Genomic DNA, 10,344 nt, shown 5'->3' with positions numbered 1-10,344 from the left:
TGGCAGGGTAGCCCAGTGGTTAGAGTGTAGAGGTGGCAGGGTAGCCCAGTGGTTAGAGTGTAGAGAGGCAGGTAGCCTAGTGGTTAGAGTGTAGAGGTGGCAGGGTAGCCCAGTGGTTAGAGTGTAGAGGTGGCAGGTAGCCTAGTGGTTAGAGTGTAGAGGTGGCAGGTAGCCTAGTGGTTAGAGTGTAGAGGTGGCAGGTAGCCTAGTGGTTAGAGTGTAGAGGCGGCAGGTAGCCTAGTGGTTAGGAGTGTAGAGGTGGCAGGGTAGCCCAGTGGTTAGAGTGTAGAGGTGGCAGGTAGCCTAGTGGTTAGAGTGTAGAGGTGGCAGGTAGCCTAGTGGTTAGAGTGTAGAGGTGGCAGGTAGCCTAGTGGTTAGAGCGTTGGACTATTAACCCGGAAGGTTGCATGTTCAAACCCCCGAGCTGACAAGGTGTGACTCTGTCATTCTGCCCCTGAACAGGCAGTTAACCCACTGTTCCCAGACCAGTTAACCCACTGTTCCTAGACCAGTTAACCCACTGTTCCTAGACCAGTTAACCCACTGTTCCTAGACCAGTTAACCCACTGTTCCTAGACCAGTTAACCCACTGTTCCTAGACCAGTTAACCCACTGTTCCTAGACCAGTTAACCCACTGTTCCTAGACCAGTTAACCCACTGTTCCTAGACCAGTTAACCCACTGTTCCTAGACCAGTTAACCCACTGTTCCTAGACCAGTTAACCCACTGTTCCTGACCGTCACATAACGCCTCGTCACTGAACATACTGTGGGCTGTAAAAAAACAAGCGTACAGTAAAGTGTGTATTTCGCGTTTGTAAAATTCTTTTGATATGAAAGCAGAGGGAGGGATTTATGTTTCTAGAATCGTACTGCAATTGAGAATATGTGGAGTATTTGGCTGTTCTGGCTTCCAGAGCCAATTCAACCTTTCAAAACATAACATGCTACTTGGTACTTGGACTGTAAAGGAGTAACTTTAGGCTCATTTAGTCCAATATTGGGCTAAGCCTAAAATCGGATAGGATAAACACTTGTTTTAAATCATATTGAAAGCAGTACTTTAATAATTATTTCAAGATATTACACCGACCAATCACGGACGGTGCTGGGCCAATGACTGGTCTGGTGGTGTGATACAGCCTGGATTCAAACCAGGGTGTCTAGTGCCACTGAGATATAGTGCCTTAAGACTGCTGCGCCACTCGGGAGCAAACATGACCTAAATGTTGATTGACTGACTTTGTCGCACATCCTCATCACTATAGTCATCGGCCAACTATATTAGGTTATAGAGTATCAATTGGGACCCAGGAAAAAACATCCAAAAGCATCATCTTAGTAGCACATACAGTAGACATTTATTGGCAGACATATTGGATTTGCTGGACAGCATGAATTAATTGCAAGTTGTCAACAAAAACACCATAACATTTCAAACCCTTAAAATTGGCAGATTTGTGTCTCGTATCCTGAAAATAATCCTCATCCTAATTGATACATTTCTTAATTCCATTCTTTTACTTTTAGGTTGTGAATTAATGGATACTATACATATATATTAATAGATACTATATATATATATTAATAGATACTATATATATATATTAATAGATACTATATATATATATATATTAATAGATACTATATATATATTTATATTAATAGATACTACTGCGTTGTTATGAGGTTAGAAACACAAGGATTTCGATACACCCGTAATAACATCTACCTAAACATTTGTATGTGACAAAATAAAAATGTGATTTGATTAATTAAGTGATCTCGTCTTGGTTTCTCAAGCGTTGTAAGTTGGTTTCCTGCAGTTTAATAGGATAATGGGGCTTCGTCCCAAATGGCACCCCAAGTAGTGCACTACTTTTTCCTTTTTTTTTTACCAGACTAATATGAACCCTGATCAAAAGAAGTGCACTATATATAAAAGTTGCCATTTGGGACGTACCCTTGGGTCTGTTGCAGTGCCATCTAGCTGCAGACAGAGGGGGCCAGGGTAGTTGTTTAGTTTAGGGTCGACAGCGCTGGATGAAGCGGGGGTAGAGACACACGTCTCTGATGTGGTGTCTGTTCAGCAGCCAGGTGAGGAACCTCTCCAGGCCGAGCCCGTAGCCACCGTGGGGACAGGTACCATACTTCCTCTGGAACACACAACGTTAACGTTAGTAACTATACCATCACAGACTATTGACAACAGTTTGTGTGTGAGGGGATGTGATCAGGGACAACAGGAACACTAGTGGATAGGTCCATTACAACGAGGGGATGTGATCAGGGACAACAGGAACACTAGTGGATAGGTCCATTACAATGAGGATGTGATCAGGGACAACAGGAACACTAGTGGATAGGTCCATTACAATGAGGGGATGTTATTAGGGACAACAGGAACACTAGTGGATAGGTCCATTACAATGAGGGGATGTGAGGGATGTGATTAGGGACAACAGGAACACTAGTGGATAGGTCCATTACAATGAGGGATGTTATTAGGGACAACAGGGACACTAGTGGATAGGTCCATTACAATGAGGGATGTGAGGGGATGTGATTAGGGACAACAGGGACACTAGTGGATAGGTCCATTACAATGAGGGGATGTTATTAGGACAACAGGAACACTAGTGGATAGGTCCATTACAATGAGGGGATGTGAGGGGATGTGATTAGGGACAACAGGGACACTAGTGGATAGGTCCATTACAATGAGGGATGTGAGGGATGTGATTAGGGACAACAGGGACACTAGTGGATAGGTCCATTACAATGAGGGGATGTGATTAGGGACAACAGGGACACTAGTGGATAGGTCCATTACAATGAGGGATGTGATTAGGGACAACAGGGACACTAGTGGATAGGTCCATTACAATGAGGGATGTGATTAGGGACAACAGGAACACTAGTGGATAGGTCCATTACAATGAGGATGTTATTAGGGACAACAGGAACACTAGTGGATAGGTCCATTACAATGAGGGGATGTTATTAGGGACAACAGGGACACTAGTGGATAGGTCCATTACAATGAGGGGATGTTATTAGGGACAACAGGGACACTAGTGGATAGGTCCATTACAATGAGGGATGTGAGGGATGTGATCAGGGACAACAGGGACACTAGTGGATAGGTCCATTACAATGAGGGATGTTATTAGGGACAACAGGAACACTAGTGGATAGGTCCATTACAATGAGGGATGTTATCAGGGACAACAGGGACACTAGTGGATAGGTCCATTACAATGAGGGGATGTTATCAGGGACAACAGGGACACTAGTGGATAGGTCCATTACAATGAGGGGATGTTATTAGGGACAACAGGGACACTAGTGGATAGGTCCATTACAATGAGGGGATGTTATCAGGGACAAATAGGGACACTAGTGGATAGGTCCATTACAATGAGGGGATGTGAGGGGATGTTATTAGGGACAACAGGGACACTAGTGGATAGGTCCATTACAATGAGGGGATGTGATTAGGGACAACAGGGACACTAGTGGATAGGTCCATTACAATGGGGGATGTTATTAGGGACAACAGGAAAACTAGTGGATAGGTCCATTACAATGAAGGGATGTTATTAGGGACAACAGGGACACTAGTGGATAGGTCCATTACAATGAGGGGATGTTATCAGGGACAACAGGGACACTAGTGGATAGGTCCATTACAATGAGGGGATGTTATTAGGGACAACAGGGACACTAGTGGATAGGTCCATTACAATGAGGGGATGTGATCAGGGACAACAGGGACACTAGTGGATAGGTCCATTACAATGAGGGATGTTATCAGGGACAACAGGGACACTAGTGGATAGGTCCATTACAATGAGGGGATGTTATCAGGGACAACAGGGACACTAGTGGATAGGTCCATTACAATGAGGGATGTGAGGGGATGTTATTAGGGACAACAGGAACACTAGTGGATAGGTCCATTACAATGAGGGGATGTGATTAGGGACAACAGGGACACTAGTGGATAGGTCCATTACAATGAGGGGATGTTATTAGGGACAACAGGGACACTAGTGGATAGGTCCATTACAATGAGGGGATGTTATTAGGGACAACAGGGACACTAGTGGATAGGTCCATTACAATGAGGGATGTTATTAGGGACAACAGGAACACTAGTGGATAGGTCCATTACAATGAGGGGATGTTATTAGGGACAACAGGAAAACTAGTAGATAGGTCCATTACAATGAGGGGATGTTATTAGGGACAACAGGAACACTAGTGGATAGGTCCATTACAATGAGGGGATGTTATCAGGGACAACAGGGACACTAGTGGATAGGTCCATTACAATGAGGGATGTGATTAGGGACAACAGGGACACTAGTGGTCCATTACAATGAGGGGATGTGATTAGGGACAACAGGGACACTAGTGGATAGGTCCATTACAATGAGGGGATGTGATTAGGGACAACAGGGACACTAGTGGATAGGTCCATTACAATGAGGGATGTTATTAGGGACAACAGGGACACTAGTGGATAGGTCCATTACAATGAGGGGATGTGATTAGGGACAACAGGGACACTAGTGGATAGGTCCATTACAATGAGGGGATGTGATCAGGGACAACAGGGACACTAGTGCCTTTTACTGAGGAGTGACTTCCGTCTGGCCACTCTACCATAAAGGCCTGATTGGTGGAGTGCTGCAGAGACGGATGTACATCTGGAAGGCTCTGTCAGAGTGACCATTGGGTTCTAGATGTACATACCTGGTCAGTGTACCAGTAGTAAGGGGTAGATGTACATACCTGGTCAGTGTACCAGTAGTAAGGGGTTGGGTCAATGCCCTCCCTCTTGTATCCCTCCAGCAGTTCCTCAGCATCCCAGATCCTCATAGACCCTCCAACTATCTCTCCAACGTTAGGCATCAGCACATCCACCTGAGGAGAACAGCAGTAGGGACAACAATAAGTTATTTCACTGGAGAGGGGAGCAGCTGAGACAATAACAGTTATTTCACTGGAGAGAGGGGCAGCTGAGTCAATAACAGTTATTTCACTGGAGAGAGGAGCAGGGACAATAACAGTTATTTCACTGGAGAGAGGAGCAGCTGAGACAATAACAGTTATTCCACTGGAGAGAGGAGCAGGGACAACAATAACAGTTATTTCACTGGAGAGAGGAGCAGCTGAGACAATAACAGTTATTTCACTGGAGAGAGGAGCAGGGACAATAACAGTTATTTCACTGGAGAGAGGAGCAGGGACAATAATAGTTATTTCACTGGAGAGGAGCAGCTGAGACAATAACAGTTATTCCACTGGAGAGAGGAGCAGGGACAACAATAACAGTTATTTCACTGGAGAGAGGAGCAGCTGAGACAATAACAGTTATTTCACTGGAGAGAGGAGCAGGGACAATAACAGTTATTTCACTGGAGAGAGGAGCAGGGACAATAATAGTTATTTCACTGGAGAGGAGCAGCTGAGACAATAACAGTTATTTCACCGGAGAGGATAATATTAATTCTATAATACAGAGGTATTCAGGTGTAGTTTTTAGGGCCCATATTCAAAACGTCTTTCAGAGACGCAGTGCTGATGTCTGTCCATATAATCTGATTCATTACAAGAATATACAGTAATAGCATAGTATAACGTTACTGTAGGACAAACACCTGCTCATTTTTATTTTTTAGATTTTAGGATAATGTGGAATGACGAGATTTTTCCTCATTTGATTGAAACTAAAATATAGCTATAACCCTCTAGAGTCTAAAAGGAAGTGTCTGAAGTGTCTGAAGTGTCTGTCCTACAGTGGGGGAAAAAAGTATTTAGTCAGCCACCAATTGTGCAAGTTCTCCCACTTAAAAAAGATGAGAGAGGCCTGTAATTTTCATCATAGGTACTGTTCTATCCTGCCGGTACATCGTATAACCAGCCAGCTGTATGTTGATAGTGTCGTCGTTCAGCCACGTCTCCGTGAAGCATGAGATATTACAGTTTTGAATGTCTCGTTGGTAGTTTAATCTTCCGCGTAGGTCTTCTATTTTATTGTCCAAAAGATTGCACGTTTGCTAGCACAATAGATGGAAGTGGCCGTTTATTTGATCGCTTTAATTCTCAGAAGGCAGCCCGCCCTCCGGCCCCTTTTTCTTCGCCTCCTCTTCACGCTAAATCACGGGATCTGGGCCTGTTTCCCGAGAAAGCAGTATATTGTTGGCGTCGGGCTCGTCAGACTCGTTAAAAGGAAAAAAGGATTCTGCCTGTCCGTGGTGAGTAATCGCAGTCCTGATGTCCAGAGCTCAATTTCGAGTCTCAAAAGCAAAAGGGTCTGAATACTTACGTAAATAAAGTTATTTCTGCTTAGAATTTTGCATAAAATGTACATTAAAAAAACAGTTTGTGCTTTGTCATTATGGGGTACTCTGTGTGTGTAGACTGATGAACAAAACATATTTTTATCCATTTTAGAATAAGGCTGTAATGTAACAACAAGGAATCGGAATACTTTCCTGTATACCCTGTATACTTCCCCTCATCTTAAAACTGGTACCCGGCTACCTTCAGAGGAGTCTTACGAGGCTTGTGAGGGGTCGTAGAGCCAAACGGAGTCGTGTTAAAGAGAGTCATCTTTCATAGGTGGGTGAGTTGGGGGGGGGTCATAATAGTTTGTAGACCAGAGGAGTCTTATGAGGCTTGTGAGGGGTCGTAGAGCCAAACGGAGTACACCATCGTGTTTAAGTAGGTGGGGGGTCATAATAGTTTGTAGACCAAACCGTTCGGATGCTACATAAGTTTTAGTGAGAAGACCCGAATTTCCAGGATGACAAACGCCGCTCTAGTTTGGGGTGCCCAGGACCGAGTTTGGGGTGCCCAGGACCGAGTTTGGGGTGCCCAGGACCGAGTTTGGGGTCCCCAGGACCGAGTTTGGGGTGCCCAGGACCGAGTTTGGGGTGCCCAGGACCGAGTTTGGGGTGCCCAGGACCGAGTTTGGGGTGCCCAGGACCGAGTTTGGGGTGCCCAGGACCGAGTTTGGGGTCCCCAGGACATAGCTTGGGGTGCCCAGGACAGAGTTTGGGGTCCCCAGGACCGAGTTTGGGGTCCCCAGGACCGAGTTTGGGGCCCCCAGAACCTAGCTTGGGGTGCCCAGGACAGATTTTGGGGTCCCCAGGACCTAGCTTGGGGTGCCCAGGACAGAGTTTGGGGTCCCCAGGACATAGCTTGGGGTGCCCAGGACAGAGTTTGGGGTCCCCAGGACATAGCTTGGGGTGCCCAGGACATAGTTTGGGGTCCCCAGGACATAGCTTGGGGTGCCCAGGACAGAGTTTGGGGTCCCCAGGACCTAGCTTGGGTGCCCAGGACCTAGCTTGGGGTGCCCAGGACAGAGTTTGGGGTCCCCAGGACAGAGTTTGGGGTGCCCAGGACCTAGCTTGGGGTGCCCAGGACCTAGCTTGGGGTGCCGAGGACAGAGTTTGGGGTCCCCAGGACAGAGTTTGGGGTCCCCAGGACAGAGTTTGGGGTCCCCAGGACAGAGTTTGGGGTCCCCAGGACAGAGTTTGGGGTCCCCAGGACAGAGTTTGGGGTCCCCAGGACAGAGTTTAGGAGGCTCATCTCTGGGGCCGCAGACATGAACTCAAATAAGATCTAAATGCCCTCCGTGAAATTGACTGAGATCAAATAGTTGGTCTGCAGATGGACGTGTCACCTGTAATACTGAAAGGAGGGTGACTACAAAAAAACATGTGAAGTAGAAGGAAACCCAGAATGTGATTCAGATCAGCTCTGGTGGAAAGGAATCCAGGAAGACGGGTGCAGTTACCTATGGTTACCTATGGATCTAAAATGGAAGGGAGGGGAGACGGGCGGTTACCTATGGTTACCTATGGATCTAAAATGGAAGGGAGGGGAGACGGGCGGTTACCTATGGTTACCTATGGTTACCTATGGATCTAAAATGGAAGGGAGGGGAGACGGGCGGTTACCTATGGTTACCTATGGTTACCTATGGATCTAAAATGGAAGGGAGGGGAGACGGGGCGGTTACCTATGGTTACCTATGGTTACCTATGGATCTAAAATGGAAGGAGAGGGGAGACGGGGCGGTTACCTATGGTTACCTATGGATCTAAAATGGAAGGGAGGGGAGACGGGGCGGTTACCTATGGTTACCTATGGATCTAAAATGGAAGGGAGGGGAGACGGGCGGTTACCTATGGTTACCTATGGTTACCTATGGATCTAAAATGGAAGGGAGGGGAGACGGGGCGGTTACCTATGGTTACCTATGGATCTAAAATGGAAGGGAGGGGAGACGGGGCGGTTACCTATGGTTACCTATGGTTACCTATGGATCTAAAATGGAAGGGAGGGGAGACGGGGCGGTTACCTATGGTTACCTATGGTTACCTATGGATCTAAAATGGAAGGGAGGGGAGACGGGGCGGTTACCTATGGTTACCTATAGATCTAAAAAGGAAGGGAGGGGAGATGGGGTGGTTACCTATGGTTACCTATGGAGCCTATTCGCAGCCTATTCAGTACGAACTAAAATGCAAAACTGATTCTAGATCAGAACTCAAACATTTTTGAAAAAATTGGAAAAAAGGGTGATGGTTTGGGGGAGGTAAGCTCTGATGTAAGGTAGATGAAGATGCTGTTTGTTTTCCAGGTCTGGGTCATGGTGAAACCCCACCTCTTCAAGGAATACCTAGGATAGGGTAAGTAATCCTTCTCACCCCCCCCCTAAAAGATTTAGATGCACTATTGTAAAGTGGCTGTTCCACTGGATGTCATAAGGTGTATGCACCAATTTGTAAGTCGCTCTGGATAAGAGCGTCTGCTAAATGACTTAAATGTAAATGTTTTCGTTGACGTAAGCTCTCTGCTGGTCGGGACTCACCGACTCAGTGAGGCGTCGGTCCTCAGGACAGCGCTGCATGTAGAACGACTTGATCTCAGCCGGGAAGCGGCACAGCAGGATGGTCTCACCGATGGCATCAGTCATCAGCCTCTCTGGGGCCTCAGGGATGTCCTGAAACCAAGGAGGGAGAGTGGTTTTATAACGTCACAATAATAACAGGAGCTGGACGAAGAGTATGTCCACTGAACAATACATTGATGAGTGGGGTAAACAGTTAGGGGGCCATTTTGCGTATCTGTGCCAGTTTCCTCAACACAGATTAAACCTAGTGCTAGACAAAGAACCATATTAAAAGTAGCAGTAATCCAGGACTAGACACAATCTGTGCCCAGGCAACCAGCACTAAATGTCCTAAAAAAACACAACCACGGGTTCATGCTAGCCAAAGATTAATTCTGGAGTGAGATAGTGATTAGATAAGAGTGATTATAATTGACTGTGGTTCATGCCGACCTTAAACCATTTGTCAAATGTAATTTATTCACAGTCAAAATGTACCTCTCCGAACTCATAGTAGGTCCCATCATCCTTTTTGATGTCATGCTCCTTCAGCCAGATGATGGCATCAGAGTAGTTGATCCTCTTGAAGGGCCTCTTGGGGGCTTGAAGTCCTGGGGTCGACAAAAGAGGTAAAGGACAGACCACATTAAAAATCGGGTTCAGATTTTCACCACCGCACTAAGGATTTGAGGGAGGCGTTTTGAATGAGGTCAAAAAGGAAGTTTGAATCTCAAATAGAAAAAAAACATTTTTATGAGATGAAATCTTTAAGAATACATCTATCTCAGTGATCAAGACCACGGAGGGGAGGAGAGGGAGAGGGAGAGGGAGAGGAGAGGAGAGGAGACGAGACGAGACGAGACGAGACGAGAGGAGAGGAGAGGAGAGGAGCTGCAAAGAGCTCCTTATAAAACATCAGACGTACAGGGTTGACTTGGTAGAGTAGAGAAGCAGCAGGAGACTTCAGGACTCTGTCCACCACATCACACACCAGATCCTCCAGCCTGCTCAGTAGGTCCTCATAGGTCATGAAGGGGCACTCTGCCTCTATGTGAGTGTACCTACAGAGGGAGGGAGGAACATAGGGTCGTACTATGGTAAACAAACAGAACTCTAGGATTTCCTGAGAATATACTGTAGACTAAAAGGTATTTATCATCAGAATACCTAAAAGAAAAAAATAGTGTGGATAAAATAATATATATTATTATGATATTATGATATTATTATATAATAATATATTATTATTATATATTATGTTTTAATAATATATATCATATATAAAATAATATTGTGCAAAGCATTTTTTTTAAATGCTTTGCATCGAAAAACAAAAAAAAGTGAATGTTTCTTATTGTACAAGTTCAGTTATTCCCTCCATGCTATAGTGCACATTGGGTGCCTTAATGAATTCCTCCCATCCACTCACT

The 10,344-nt window shown here is 45.6% G+C and overlaps 1 long non-coding RNA gene and 1 pseudogene across 1 annotated transcript; one reads left to right on the top strand and one right to left on the bottom strand.

Moving 5' to 3' along the window:
• Positions 1–1,338: 1,338 nt before the first annotated feature.
• The window catches only part of LOC127923063 (asparagine--tRNA ligase, cytoplasmic-like), a 12,137-nt pseudogene continuing 3,131 nt past the window's right edge, over positions 1,339–10,344 (bottom strand).
• LOC127923062 (uncharacterized) lies at positions 2,747–4,522 on the top strand. Its single transcript, XR_008113168.1, has 5 exons — positions 2,747–2,824; positions 3,251–3,303; positions 3,632–3,737; positions 3,958–4,116; positions 4,169–4,522. It is a non-coding gene; the product is annotated as an uncharacterized LOC127923062 (long non-coding RNA).

Source organism: Oncorhynchus keta, unplaced genomic scaffold, assembly GCF_023373465.1.
Source record: "Oncorhynchus keta strain PuntledgeMale-10-30-2019 unplaced genomic scaffold, Oket_V2 Un_contig_28119_pilon_pilon, whole genome shotgun sequence".
NCBI lineage: Eukaryota > Metazoa > Chordata > Actinopteri > Salmoniformes > Salmonidae > Oncorhynchus > Oncorhynchus keta.
This window is presented reverse-complemented; position numbering and strand designations above follow the sequence as displayed.